The 14,796-nt window shown below is 49.3% G+C and overlaps 1 protein-coding gene across 1 annotated transcript in view; it reads right to left on the reverse strand.

Annotated features, from left to right (window-relative positions):
• KSR1 (kinase suppressor of ras 1) overlaps positions 1-14,796 on the reverse strand; it is a 106,029-nt gene that overhangs the window by 68,096 nt on the left and 23,137 nt on the right.

Raw genomic sequence — 14,796 nt, forward strand, 5'->3', positions numbered from 1 at the left:
ATCTGCCTCTAGCAGTGGGTGCAGAACATAGCCATCAGGGTTAAGTAGCCTTGTCCTCCGTGAATTTGTCCACTTTTAAAGCCATCCAGGTCAGTGGCCATGACGGTCTCCAGTGGCAGTGAGTTCCACAGTTTAGCTGTGCACTGCATGAACAAGTACTTTTCTTTTATACATACTAAACCTTCCAACATTCAGCTTCGTTGGATGTTTGCGAGTTCTAGCATTTTGGGAAAGGGAGATAAAAAGGGTGCTGAAAATATTTAGTGTAGCCAGCCACCAGGCAAGCCCTTCTGGAAATGATAGTCTATAGGGAGACACCACCAAGAAGGCCCTTTACCCAGGACTCACCCACCTCATCTCAGTAGGTGGGGGAACCTGGACAAGGGCATTCAGTGAAGATCTTCAAGGAAAGGCACATATGGGAAGAGGTACTCCTTCAGGTATCCTGGCCCCATGCCATTTAAGGATTAAGAGGCTTCTCAAGATGCCCCCAAACTCCCCTACAAAGCTGCTCTATAATAATTCAGACTGCTCACCCATCTAACTCAGCACTATCTACACTGACTGGCAGCAGGCTCTCCGGGGTTTCAAGCAAAGGACATTCCCAGCCCTGTCTGGAGGTGTCAGGGACTGGAACAGGGACTGTAAAGCAGATACTCCAACAACAACTAGATTAAGGATCTAGTCCTCATGCCTCTGGATAAATGACTGAATTAAATAGGCACATGAGAAGTTGCCATAGTGAGTCAGATCATGGGGTGTATCTAGTTCAGCTTGGTCAACTCTGGAAGTGCCTCTCAGTCACAGGAAATTCCCAGCACTATTTGGCGATGCCGGGGATTGAACCCAGGACCTTCTGCATGCAAAACAAGATACTCTGCCACTAAGCTACAGCCTTTTCCCTCAAAGGCTGTGGCGACAACAGGATACAATGGCTCCTCCCCTAGGATTCCAGGATTCTTCCCAGGAATATAAGCTCTTTTTATATGCAGTAACAGCAGCAAGAATACTACTGGCCCAAAAATGGAAGCAAGAAGAACTACCGACAATTGAAGAATGGAGGATGAAGTTAATGGACTATGCAGAACTAGATAAACTAACAGGAAGGATTCAAAACCGGCGGGACCAGAAATTCATGGAAGACTGGAGTAAATTTACGGGCTGTTTGAAAAGTATTTGTGGAGATCAGACGACGTTTGTAGGTTTGCTAGACGTTTTGTGAGGAGTCTTATTGGAAGTATTGCAAAAATGGAGAAGGGGAAGGATAATTTGTTAAGAGATGTAAAGGCAATATAAAGTTAAGAAATGCATAAGAAGTGGTTAAAATGGTGGATCATCAGAGGTGCTGATGGAAGTCTAAAAAGATTGTATAAGTGATAGGTTTTGTGGTACATTTTATAATTTATATCTTAAAATCAATAAAAATTATATATATATTGTTAAAAAGGATTCCAGGATTCTTCCCATCCAGAGGTGAACTGGCAAAGTTGATCATTCCACCCACTTTTCCACCTTGCCAAAACCCCACTCCGCTCATCCCTGACCAGCCCCTACAAAGTAAAATGCAACTAGGAGAGCGTCAAGCCCAGGGTGCTCCTCTTCCTGCCGCGGCCCCGGGGAAATTACAGATGACACAAAGCTGGGAGGGAAAGTTACCTCCTCCAAAGGCAGGAATAGAAAACCCAAGGTGACCTTGACGGAATGGAAAGCTTGGGCTGAAGCTGACCAGACGACATCCACTGGAGAGAAATGCAAAGCTCTGGACTGGGGCAGGTGGGCGAGGTGGAGATGAAATACAGAAATGCAAGATGGGAAAATACCGGGCAGGGCCACAGAGCGTTGTCCTGAGCCCCATGGAGATGTCATGGAAGGGGTCATGAGATCCTGAGGAGGAGCAGGAGATCAGGGAGTTGGAGCCAGATGACCCAGGGGAGGATCCTAGCTGGATGGGCAGGGGAGGCAGAATCATGCCCCCAACAAATGTCTGAGCTGGAGAAGGGGGCCAGTGGTCAAGGGAGTCTGGAGCTGGATTCTGGGGTCCGCCCCAGAGCCCCAAGCAGGTTGGCAGAGAGGTGGCTGGCCTTGTCTTACTGGACCCCTCAAGTCACCACCATCTTGTCCTGACCCTTAGGAGTCTCCTTCTCCTTGAGAGGAAGCCGGACACTGAACCAGCACTGGTTCTACCTCTATTTCTAAGGACATGGAGATATCAAGCGAAACAGACCTTAGAAGCCCAAATCCACTTGCAGGAGGGCCCCGTGGTTTGCACAGAGCAAAGCTGCCTCCTCTTTCCCCTGCCCCACGCCTCAAAAGAGGCTGATTAGGACACAGAGACACAGCCAAGACTGGTGCATTCTGCAACATGCCCTAGATGTAACAGGAACGGATTAGCGCTGGGTTTTATACTGGATCATCCAGACATCATTCCGCCTTTTTAGCAGTTCTGCAATGCTTCCCCCATGCAACAGCATTCGTTCTGTCTGGGGGGGCAATAACTAGAAAAAACGTAAGAACCCAATGCATAAGAGTGAATAGGAGCAGGAGAGAGGAAATGGGCATTGTTAAAAAGACAGATAAACAAACACAAAGAACATGATCTTTGGAGGAAATGGCTTCATTCAGCCAAACGGCACATTCCAGGAAAAAGAGGATGCCTCTTTTTCCAGCTAGCCGCAGCCCAGGCTAGCATGCCTCCCTCACTTTTGAAGACCAGGCTTCAGTTGGAAAAGCAAGCAAAAAAATTAAGAGATGCTTTACGAAGGCAATTTCCTCCTCCTGGGTGATAAAGCAACAAGGACACTGCAAGGATCAGGTGATACAAAGAGATTAATCTGGCTGAGAAAGAAATTTCCTGACTGCTCTCTGTCTAGGAGAAAGTGTAAAAAATAAAAATAAAAAATGGGGGGTGGTGGTGAAATGAATAGCTTGGGTGGGGAGGGGGAGGAAAAAAGGACTTTCATTTGACAATGGAGAAAGTGACGAATGGTAGACTCTCTTCCAAATTGCACCCAAAGTACGGTAATAATCTGCTGCAAGATCGCTGAAGACCCATCACTTCCCTTTCTACATGGGGCTGCTGGTAAGCTATTAAATCAATCTGGAATTAATTGCAAATCAAAAACAGTCCCTTGCTTCTCTTCACTTCTTGGAAGACTAGACTAGAAAAGGCAGTTTCATTCACCCCACCTTCAGAGCTCTGGGTCACCTTTGACGGGGGCAGGGGGAAAGAGCTCTAAATCCTGACAGAGACAGAAGAATCTGCTTTGTACCTATTCAGACCATTGGTTCCATTGAGTTCGGCACAGGCTACACTGGCTGGCAGCAGCTTTCTAGGGTTTCAGGCTGGGGGGCAGGTCTCCTCCAGCCCTGCCAGGAGGTGCCACTGGATATTGAACCTGCGACCTGCATGAAAAGCAGATGCTCTACCAGTGAACTACAGCCTGCCTCCTGAAGAACCAGTTAAAAGGGGAAACAACAGCACAAGGAGCTTGACAGTGGAACACGCTGCCCTCAGCTATAACTAGTGGCTCCTAGAAGCTGTCAGCATGTGACAGTGGCCACAACCCAGGAACGGCTTCAACTGGTTAAATCAGGTGAGAGTAGCTGACGAGTCTCAAATCCTTGGTGGGTTAGGGACTTCCCCTGCATGGAAGGCAGACTCAGGCGGATTGAGCAGAGGAGACCAATTGTGGGTCAAGAAGGCTGTTTTCAGCATGTGCTGCAGAGGGAAGCGAGGGGCAGATGGTGCTCAGGAAAGTAGTCCGTCCAGGAAAAGGAAAACTCTGATCTTAAATCTCCGTTGCCTTGCAGGACATCTTGAGGAGAAGAAAAGGCGAAGGTGTAAACCCACAAATCCAGAGTGGAGTCCCTAGGCAGTTGGATGGCGCCTTGCATGCCTCCTGCAGCCTAGCTGGTGCCAAACTTCTTGCTCTGCTGTCCTTTGGACCACATCAGCCAGGCAGAGAAGGTCTTGTCTTCTGGGAAGCTCAGGACCACCATACACACTGCCCAGGCTTACACTCCAGGGAGGTGCTGCTAACACAGTGGATTGACTTCGCCCCCGGAGGTGCAATCCATTATGTCTCAGACAGATACCAACTCAACTCTAAGACACAGTCATGGCGGATAAAATTGGCTATGACCCAGGGGCGCCGACTTATAAAAAATATTGGGGGGGCGGGGGCCCATACCGACTTATAAAAAATATTGGGGGGGCCCAAGACCTCCAAGCCGCTGCTGCTGGGGGAACGAAAGGGGCGAGCCCCGGGCTGCCCCGACCTTAAGTGAACCTGTGAGGGCCCGCCCTTTGCGGCAGCCGATTGGCTGCCGCCGTGGGCGGTGAATATTAATGAGCTAGGGGGAATCCCCGCTTCTTGCGGGGCTGACGCCAGCCCCGCGAGATTGTTGATGGGTCGAGAGCCCGCAACCCCACCCCCTCTCTAGATCGGGAGTGGCTTTGTTTTAACTCATTACTGAATGTATTTTAAAAGGTAACTATCGTCAAACAAGGAAAATAAAAAATACCAACATAATTTTGTGATTTTACAAAGCATAATATAACTAATAATTTTCTTAAATTATTGGGGGGCAGAGCCCCCCCAAACGAATTTTTGAGGGGGCTCAGGCCCCCTCAGGCCCCATGGAGTCGGCACCTATGCTATGACCTATGTTCAGCCAATGGCAAATGTGCACAGGGCAACTGATATCCGGCTTTGCCTTTGTCAAGTATGCTAGTTTGCACAGACATGGGCCTCTATTCCCCCATCCAGGCAAGCAAAGGGCCATATTTTTCAGCCAGGCAGTAATGGAGGATGCAAAGCAGGGCCTGTGAGGGGGCATGGCCTGGAGTGAGGGGGCGTGGCCTGGGGAAAGCCCCTAAGACCAGATGCAGAAGCCACAAGGGTCACATTTGCCCCCTTCGGACCCTGGGGTCCTCCACCCTTGCTGCATGTATATGTGCTTATTTGAAATATGTATGTATGTATGTATGTATGTATGCATGCATGCATGTATTTGCAATATTTTGCTTATATTTTGTAACAATTATGTTAAATAAACAATAAAAGGTGTATTTTAAAATAGAATTATTATAGTCACCTTCCCAGATGGGCCCAAGACCCACTTAGAATCATAGACAAGAGCAACAGAGTCGCTCTCCATTTTGCAAGATCAAAGTATGCAACGAACAACCTATATGGAACCAGAATTTTCACAGAAGGTCCATCTAGCCCCAGCCCCCTTGAAATGTAGGTGCGGTGAACCTTCCGCCCTCCAGATGTTGCTGAACTACAACTCCCATCACTCCATCCCTCATGTTTGCGAGGGTGATGGGGAGTTGCAGCTCAGCAACACCTGGAGAACTGGGAGGCTCTACTCTGACTGGCAGCTGCTCTCCAGTGTCCAAGGCAAGGATCTTTCTCATCACCTGCCATCCGAGATGCTCCACAGCTCAGTGGTACAGCATCTACTTCAGGTGCAGCAGGTCTTAGGTTCAATCCTCAGCTGGGGATGGGAGACTCTCTCTACCTCTGAAACCCTGGAGAGCTGCTGCCAGTCAGTGTAAGCAATACTAAGCTAAATGGACCAACCATCCGGCTCAGTTCCTCTGTTCCCATTTCAGCCATTTAACTTGGAACCATGAGGACTAGAGTCCAACTTGATTTTTAAGGGAAGAACCATCGCTCAGTGACAGATCTGCATGCAAAAGCTCTGAGGCTGAATTCCAGGTAGGGCTAGGAATGTCCCTTGCCTGAACCCCTGGAGAACTGCTGCCAGTCAGTGCAGACAATATTGATATAGACAGAACCAAGAGCTAGAAATGCCTTCTGCATGCAAAACACGACCTACAGCCCTTCCTGCCTGGATCTGAAAATCTCTCCGCAATCCTGGGAGGAAGGAGCGGGGAAGGAGCTCCCGCCTAGTTGCACATTTCAAAGAGGCACTGTCGCACAGATCCTCTTTCGCTTCTTACCTGCCACAGCCCATCACTCTCAGCTACGACTCACTGGCACAGGACAGAAACAGAGAAGCACTCCCTTCCCCTCCAGGAAGTGCGAGGCGAGAGAGACTTGCTGAGATTACCGGCTCAGGAGCGCCCAACTCTTAACTGCCTCCCTGCAGCAGCAGCTGATCGGTATCATGGCAGCAAAACTGCTCAGCCCAGCCCTCTCTTGTCGCCACCTTCCTCCTTCCTGCTCGCCCTCTGCTACCGGGTCAGGATGAAATCATGTACATCTAATCCGCTGCTCCTTTCACACGTGCTCACACACCCCTGGGCCTTTGGCAGTGATGGGTATAAAGCAAACCACTGTCCCACTGGGTTCAAGTCCAGGCACCCCACCCACCCAAAAGTTTCCCTTTCCCCATGGAAGATGCAAGGGAGGCCAGCCTGCCTTTGTGTGGAAGAGGAATTAATGATCAACCAGGTGTTCAGCAACCAGGAGGGCTGGGACCGCGATAAGGACAATTACGTCTCACCAGAAAGTCGAAACCGAGACAGATCTATTATTATTTGCTCAGTTCATTACCCGCCCCTTCAGGCGCAACTTTAAAAAACATTCAAAAACAAATAAGAAGAGGGAGAGGGCTAAAAAGATAAGGGCTCAGTATCTGCAGCTCCAGGCTCAAGCCCCAATATCTCTGGAGAGATGCTGCCAGTCAGTGTAGGCACTATTGAGCTTGGTGGGCCAATGGTCTGACTCTGTATGAGGCCACTTCTTACATCCCTAGTGTATCTCTCCGGTGTCAAAGGCCAGGCTAAAGCAGTGTGTGTGTGCTTTATTCACCCACACAAACAATTCCATCGGGCACAATATTCAACCTTACTGATTTGGCCCAGGGAAATATTTTGCAGCTAGGAAGGAGAGAAATACAGAGAATAAGAGCAGCTGTTATAACCATGTCGAAACAGAAGGGATAATGGAGCGTTTGGGTCTGGGCCCATGTTGGCACTGGCCCATTGGCAGACTGAGTGCCCCAAAGGGGCACCATAGACTGTCTGGCCTGGGGTGATTTTTAAAACTATATAATGCATTTTCAGTAGTAAATACAGATAAACTAACTCCAAAGAACTCCCCCTGTTCCCCAATATTTCCATGTATGTATAAGATCAGCATCTTTAAAAGCAGAGACATCACCTTGCCAACAAAGGTCCGTATAGTTAAAGCTATGGTTTTCCCAGTAGTGATGTATGGAAGTGAGAGCTGTACCATCAAGAAGGCGGATCGCTGAAGAATTGAGGCTTTTGAATTATGGTGCTGGAGGAGACTCTTGAGAGTCCCATGGACTGCAAGAAGATCAAACCTCTCCATTCTGAAGGAAATCAGCCCTGTGTTCACTGGAAGGACAGATCCTGAAGCTGAGGCTCCAATACTTTGGCCACCTCATGAGAAGAGAAGACTCCCTGGAAAAGACCCTGATGTTGGGAAAGATGGAGGGCACAAGGAGAAGGGGACGACAGAGGACAAGATGGTTGGACAGTGTTCTCGAAGCTACCAGCATGAGTTTGACCAAACTGTGGGAGACAGTGGAAGACAGGAGTGCCTGGCGTGCTCTGGTCCACGGGGTCACGAAGAGTCAGACACGATGAAACAACAACAACAATGTATAAGATTCACATAGAGAGAAGTGATCTAAGAAGTAATGTGTATATGTAGAGATCAATTGCCTTGGGTAATTTTTAAGGCGTCAGGCTTGTTGGCAGACCAACCCTGCATTACAAGATGTCTGCAAACATGGCGTGAAGGCTAGCAACACCAACCCCACCACGTGGGAATCCCTTGCAGGCGACCACAGTGCAAGGAGACAGATGGTCAGGTCGTGCAGCAGTGACCAGAGGAGAAATGACCGCTGGGAGGAGTGCAGAGAGAAGAAACGTCCTGGTGCATCTGCAGCAGCACAACTGGATGCCTTCATTTGCCCCACCCGCAACAAAACATGTCTCTCCCGTATCGTTCTCTGCGACCACAGCAGGCGCTGCAACCTTCCAACCATTTGTACACTGAAGGTGCACGCCTCCATTGCTGAGATGCCAGCAACTTCAAGGTTCATCTCCTGAACTCTTGCCTGAATCCACCATACACATACACACAGAACCACAACAAAATGCCCTAACTTATGAGAGGTCTCCATCAGCCACAAAAGAAGAGAGGAATATCTGGCCCAGAGTTCGCATGTGGCCCTCTGCACCTGGCCCTCACGCCTCATGGAGCCTGACTGTGTTTGCCTGGCTAGAACGTGGCTTTGAGCTCCAACAGCGCCTCCTGCTTGCCTTGAATCAAGGGTAGAGAAAGGTGTGTGAGTTTGTGCAGAAACTAGGCTACTGTACAAATGGAACGTTTTATTCCTTGCTCCTCACACTTCGCCTCTGGGCCTGCCCACCTCTGGACTTAGGCCTTGGGTGGGGGCCCAGGAAGGAATGGTGGAAAATACTTCCTACCCCTGAGCTAAAACATTAATAATAATAATTTATTATTTATACTCCACCCATCTGGCTGGGCTTCCCCAGCCACTCTGGGCGGCTTCCAACAAAATATTAAAATACACTAATGCATCAAACATTAAAAGCTTCCCTAAACAAGGCTGCCTTCAGATATCTTCTAAAAGTCATATAGTTGTTTATTTCCTTGACATCTGGTGGGAGGGTGTTCCACAGGCCGGGTGCCACTACTGAGAAGGCCCTCTGCCTGATTCCCTGTAACTTGGCTTCTCACAGTGAGGGAACCGCAAGAAGGCCCTCGGCGCTGGACCTCAGTATCCGGGCTGAACGATGGATGTGGAGATGTTCCTTCAGATATACTGAACTGAGGCCGTTTAGGGCTTTAAAGGTCAGCAACAACACTTTGAATTGCGCTCGGAAACGTACTGGAAGCCAATGTAGGTCTTTCAAGACCGGTGTTAGGTGCCTGGCCTCAGCACTGTCTCTGTCTCTTGGCCTACCTCACAGGGTGGCTGTGGGGAGGAACGATGAATGCCGCCTAGAGTTCCTTGGAAAAAAAGGTGAGATGCAAATACAGTCATAATAACATTAGTCCACATTCCAGCAACCTGTTGGACCGAGACAAGCCCTGAGGTGCCTAAGGATGGAGTGATCTCCTTGGGTCACTTTGAAAACAACTCCATCATCTTTAAGCCTGCTCCTTATCAAGGTAAGCACTCCCTCGGGCCAAGCAACTGTGAATAATTCATTGGCGAGCAGGCTGAAAGAAGAAGATCATCTAATTAAGAGAGAGAGGTTGGAAAAGAGCCATTAATGGATTTTTACGGGCAACCGCAAGCGGCAGATGGCAAGCTGTGGCTCTTCCAAACCGGGAGACCGCAGAAAACCAAGCATTATGTACCGATGGGTTGCAACATCTTCTAATTCGTGCCAGGGATTTATATAAAACAGAGGCTCTTCGTTCATCCGCTGAAGTGCAAGGAAGAGCCTTCAAGTAAATCCAAATGCCTGAGTGCAGCCCTGTTCTTTTAAAAAAAAAACCTGTCCATTTTTTAACTCTGCTCAAAATGCAATTCAAGTGGGGTTTGCAAAATGGTTCGTGGAGCTGCTTCTTTTCGTTCTCTTCAATTCCCCCCTTCCTCCACTCTATCAGATGCATGCAATTCTTGGGACTGTGTCCCCAAATGGAAAAAAGTAAAGTATAGGAAGAACCGAGGAAGACTACATTCAGACATCACACTAAGCCACTGTTTGCACAATCCCAGGTGTAGAACTCCAACCATAGTTTGCTCATCCAACTCCAGTTGGTCAGTTCAGAAAATTGTACCACCTGATGCTCACCTCAAACTATTATCTGCTAAACACGCAAACCATGCCTTGTGGATTCAGGTTTGTTAGTCAATCACAAACCATAAAAGGTAAAGGTACCCCTGCCCGTATGGGCCAGTCTTGACAGACTCTAGGGTTGTGCGCCCATCTCACTTAAGAGGCCGGGGGCCAGCGCTGTCCGGAGACACTTCCGGGTCACGTGGCCAGCGTGACATCGCTGCTCTGGCGAGCCAGAGCCGCACACGGAAACGCCGTTTACCTTCCCGCTGGTAAGCGGTCCCTATTTATCTACTTGCACCCGGAGGTGCTTTCGAACTGCTAGGTTGGCAGGCGCTGGGACCGAGCAGCGGGAGCGCACCCCGCCGCAGGGATTCGAACCGCCGACCGTTCGATCGGCAAGTCCTAGGCGCTGAGGCTTTAACCCACAGCGCCACCTGCGTCCCTCACAAACCATAGCTTCCCATTTTATATATTTTGCACCAAGTTATCATGAAGAGTCCCTAATTGTTATTTGGGAGAGATGTCTAAACTGAGCCCAGATCAAGACAGGGGAGAAACTGCACAAGCAGGCAAGGCGGATCCCGAGGTCGGTGGCCATGAGAAGCACAAAAGAGGCTGCTTTTCCCAGTCACAGGGAGAATTCTTCCCGCTCTGAAATTACACAAGCTCTTTCCAGCCTCCCTCCACTGCCCTGTCTCACCCCGAGCAAATGTAAATCAAGGCTTCCAGGAATCCGCATTCTTCCCAGAGGCTCACCAGAATTATTTGGAACGTGCCAGCCTGAAAGAGAACAGCAGTAATGAAAAAAGATAAACTGCATTTAAATATGTCCTCTGGGGAGAATTTCCTTGCTTCCTGCCTGCTACTGCCCTGCCGCTACAGCATTCCTGTGGTGGAATATTATTATTATCATCACTTTGAGGGCCACGTTCCCCTCTATGCAACCTTTCTGGGGCCACATGCTCAGGATGGGCGGGGCCAGGAGGAAAAGTCGGTGGGGCAACAATTGCTAGTTTGCTCACCCTCTCTAGATAAGCAAGAAGCACCATCAGGTATAGGATACAGGCAAAAAGACACAAGGCGGATGTAAAGCAAGGCCAGTGGTATGGGGGTGTGGCCTAAGGAGGGGTGTGGCCTAGGGAGAGTCCCAAAGGCCAGAGACAACTGCCTGGTCCATCTGGTCTAAAGAGAAAGTGCTGCAAGAAGGGAAAATGGGGTCTCTGAAGTTGCCCACCAAACAGTTTCATCACCTGTTGGAGCAATGTGGAAGTCGCCACCCTAGTGACAAGGATTCCTACGCACAACTGCAGTTGTAGTGCAGACCACACAGCCTGCAAGGGGAAAATGTCTAACACACGCAAGGATCCTCGGATGAGGAGCCAATGGCCACATACATATCTGGTCCTGCAAAGCTAGGCTATCTCCAGTTTGAGCCCGCTTCCCTGCAATATTCCCAGTTTGAAAAGCCACAAGCAGAATATTTCTGACACTGGTCTGTGTGCTATCCACCCCAGTCGAGCCTTGACCACTGATTCAGATACCACACGGATGTCAGCAATGCACACAAGTTCCGTAAAACCTAACACGGGTTATAGACAACACCCTGGTCGGGTTCCTAGCACAGGCCTGCGGCGGAATTTCTCGTGGTCAAAGGGAAGGGAGCCACCAACGACGACAACTGTGACAAGACTTTACATCTGAGTAAAGTGCAAGAAAACCTGGTGCTGGCCATCATGATGATCTCATGTAGGCTTTCATTAAGGCCTCCTAGTTCACGGGTAGGTAGGTCAACCTCTACCACTTTGGATTTTCACACAGATGGGGCACTGCCACTGCGGTTTGAGTGATTGAGAGCAACACTACAACACTGGCAATGTGGATAGCTTTGTTCCAGCCTGTGGATTATCCTGTAGCAAAAGAATACTTGTAGAGATTCTTTTCTCTTTATTGAGTGAACGTTTGGAGGGAACTTTGGTTTTGAGACATCCCATATTGCGCTTGAACGTGATTTGGGAATTGCATAGCTTATGTAAAGGCTATACAGTGGTACCTCGGGTTAAGTACTTAATTCGTTCCGGAGGTCCGTTCTTAACCTGAAACTGTTCTTAACCTGAAGCACCACGTTAGCTAATGGGGCCTCCCGCTGCCGCCGCCGGAGCACGATTTCTGTTCTCATCCTGAAGCAAAGTTCTTAACCTGAAGCACTATTTCTGGGTTAGCAGAGTCTGTAACCTGAAGCGTATGTAACCCAAGGTACCACTATATTTAAAGAAACGGACACTTGGTGGAATATAAATGTCTTATTTTTACATTTTGCCTTTGGGAAGTTCTACATAATTACATACAGAGTTATGTGAGCCGTGCCACTTCAGACTGCTGGCAGGGGCCCAAGGCAACTGAATGTGCCTCTTTACACCCACCCACAACTCCCCCCCCCAAAAAAAAGCAACACAAAAATCCATATACACAGAAAGTTAGGTGACAAAGACAAAATTTATAGTCTGGCTTTATCCCCAACTTCCTATAGTTCTATGCGCAGGGAAGTGTGTGTGTATCTATACACAAAAACTCCTTAGACCATCCATGTCACAGTCAAACTAAGCATTATCAGGGAATTTCCCACCTTCGTTTTTCCCCCTTTGCAGCTGCCTGGTTCCTGCAATACCAACCCAACAGCAGATTCTTTCTCTCTCTGTTTTTACATTCAAGCTTGCTCCTGAAGACAGATTTCTTCCTCCGGTTTATCCTCATTGACCCCTCCTGCTTTGCTCATTTCCTCTCCCCCGCGTTATGTCTAGTCCTTATCTCTTGATTGTAAGCTTGTGGGCAGCAAATCTACATTATTTAGAAGTTTTAGGTGTTTCACAAACGGAACAATCCCATCACAAGAGCCCCACCTCGCTGGCCATCCACAGTGGTGCAGTCCAAACGCAGGTGGTACAGTCCAAACACTGGCAGACCATCTCAGTAAGAAGTAACGTATTTTTCGCCCTATAGGGCGCACCGGCCCATAGGGCGCACCAGCCCATAGGGCGCACCTAGTTTTTTTTGGGAGGAGAATAAAGAAAAAAAAAATATTTCCCCCCCAGGCGCGGGACTGGGGCAGGGGAAGCCCGAGCTTCCCCCGACCCCAGCCCCCTGAAACAAGCAACTCTCCACAACCCTAGGGAGCCCGGCGGGAACTCCCGCCGGGCTCCCAAGGCTTGCGGATAGCTTCCTGAAGCCTGGAGAGTGAGAGGGGTCGATGCTCACCGACCCCTCTTGCTCTCCAGGCTTCAGTGAAAGCCTGCATTCTCCCCATAGGACGCACACACATTTCCCCTTCATTTTTGGAGGGGAAAAAGTGTGTCCTATAGGGCGAAAAATACGGTACATCTTCAGACTGCTTCCAGGTCACTCTCTGTGACTCCAAAAAGCAGCCAAGTGTCATGTCACCAGCCATTCAGCCTGCGACGTGACAAGTGAAAGCAGTCAAAAGCAGCACCAGGTGTTGGCCTGCTGAATGTTCAGGGTGTGTTGTGTCAGCAGAAATATGTGTCGAGGACGACAACAGACACCGTGCGGTCAGAGTCCTAAGGCGGCAGGAGGTGGTGCTCATAAGGAAGAATGGTCAGTACAAGCCTGGTCCTTCTACTCTCCGCTCATCCCCCCCCCCACCAACCTAAACAGGTTAGGGAGCTTATCAGCAGCCGCCTCCAGTCTACAGGTGATGCTTCACATCTAGGCATCAGATAGCAAGGCCTGCTTCATCCCAGACTTGCCACTTGACCATCACATCTATCTGGGCCATCACTGAGACCAGGCTGGGTGAGAGTGGAAGGGCAAACCACTCCCAGATGTGCCCACCAAGTTTCCAGATGCAGCAGAAGTCCTGGCTGGAAGGGTGAGGACGTGGGGCAGCCCTGGCACAAAGACAGCCCATCTCCCTGACCCAACCTTGCAGATGTCCATCTCTGGGCATGTGTACCTGGTGTTGGGCTCAAGCGACCCAACAGACGTTCTGTTAGCTTACTGACCATCCTGCTGTCTAATAGTCTTATTAGCTGAATTGACAGAAGTGGTGTTGGGGAATCCACCAGCCCACCAAAAACTCTAGTGGGCACCAACAAGATCCACACTGAAGAACCTTGTCTGGGGAGGCTCGCAACTTCACAAATACCATGTCAGCCACAGGCCTATCTCAAATAATGCTGGGCTCAGCACACGTGGCGGGTTTTGGACTCCCAATTCTCTGATGCCAGCTCTAGCCCCAAACATCTGGAGGGCGGCAGATTAGACAGACCCCACGGCTCCCATTTCCAAAATCATCCGCTCATTACTTGCAGAACAAACAAACAAAAACCTCACAAGTAAATAACATTATCCAGCAGGAATAAAACCGGGACAATCATAGTTTTGTTTGTTCAGCCGGCCTCAGAGCATCGCCTGGAGAAAAGGATCTCCGCTTATGCTGGGAAGATCCATGAGAATCTGAGAAATAACTTGTTTTCCGCATTCGTTCCAGCAGCTCCAGTTACAGGTCACGGGAAAGTGAAATCTCCTTGTTTCTTGAGACGCCCGGGGAAAGTGAGCAAAAAACAAGCTGGAACGCCCAGGCACTGTCCCAGCTATTTAGATGCCAGCAAAAAACGGAAGATCGCAAATAAGAAGCACCACCTCTGCTTTCTATGCAAAATGATATGCTTGCAGCAGAAACTCTTGCACAGCACTGCTGTTATTTACTTACTCGCCCAGTGGAAGAACACTGGGCTCAATCTTCAGAGGCTGGTGGCTGGTAGGTCAGAAGACAGGGAGCCCAACAGTAGGTGGCGCCAGAGCCAATGACAGGCCGAAGTAACACACTCTAGATTTGTTCCCACTCCCCTCCTGCTTGCTGAATTCCACAAAGGGCGACACTGAGATGGAGGAGGAGCAGGAGTTTGACAGGCAGGGTCAGTTGCTGGAATCCACCTCAAAGGCTGCTGCAATGACAGAGCAGGGCTGAGAGACAGAGGAAAGGCCACATGCGAATTTAAGAGGGAGAAAATGCT

This window comes from Podarcis gaigeae, assembly GCF_964106915.1.
Source record: "Podarcis gaigeae genome assembly, chromosome: 15".
NCBI lineage: Eukaryota > Metazoa > Chordata > Lepidosauria > Squamata > Lacertidae > Podarcis > Podarcis gaigeae.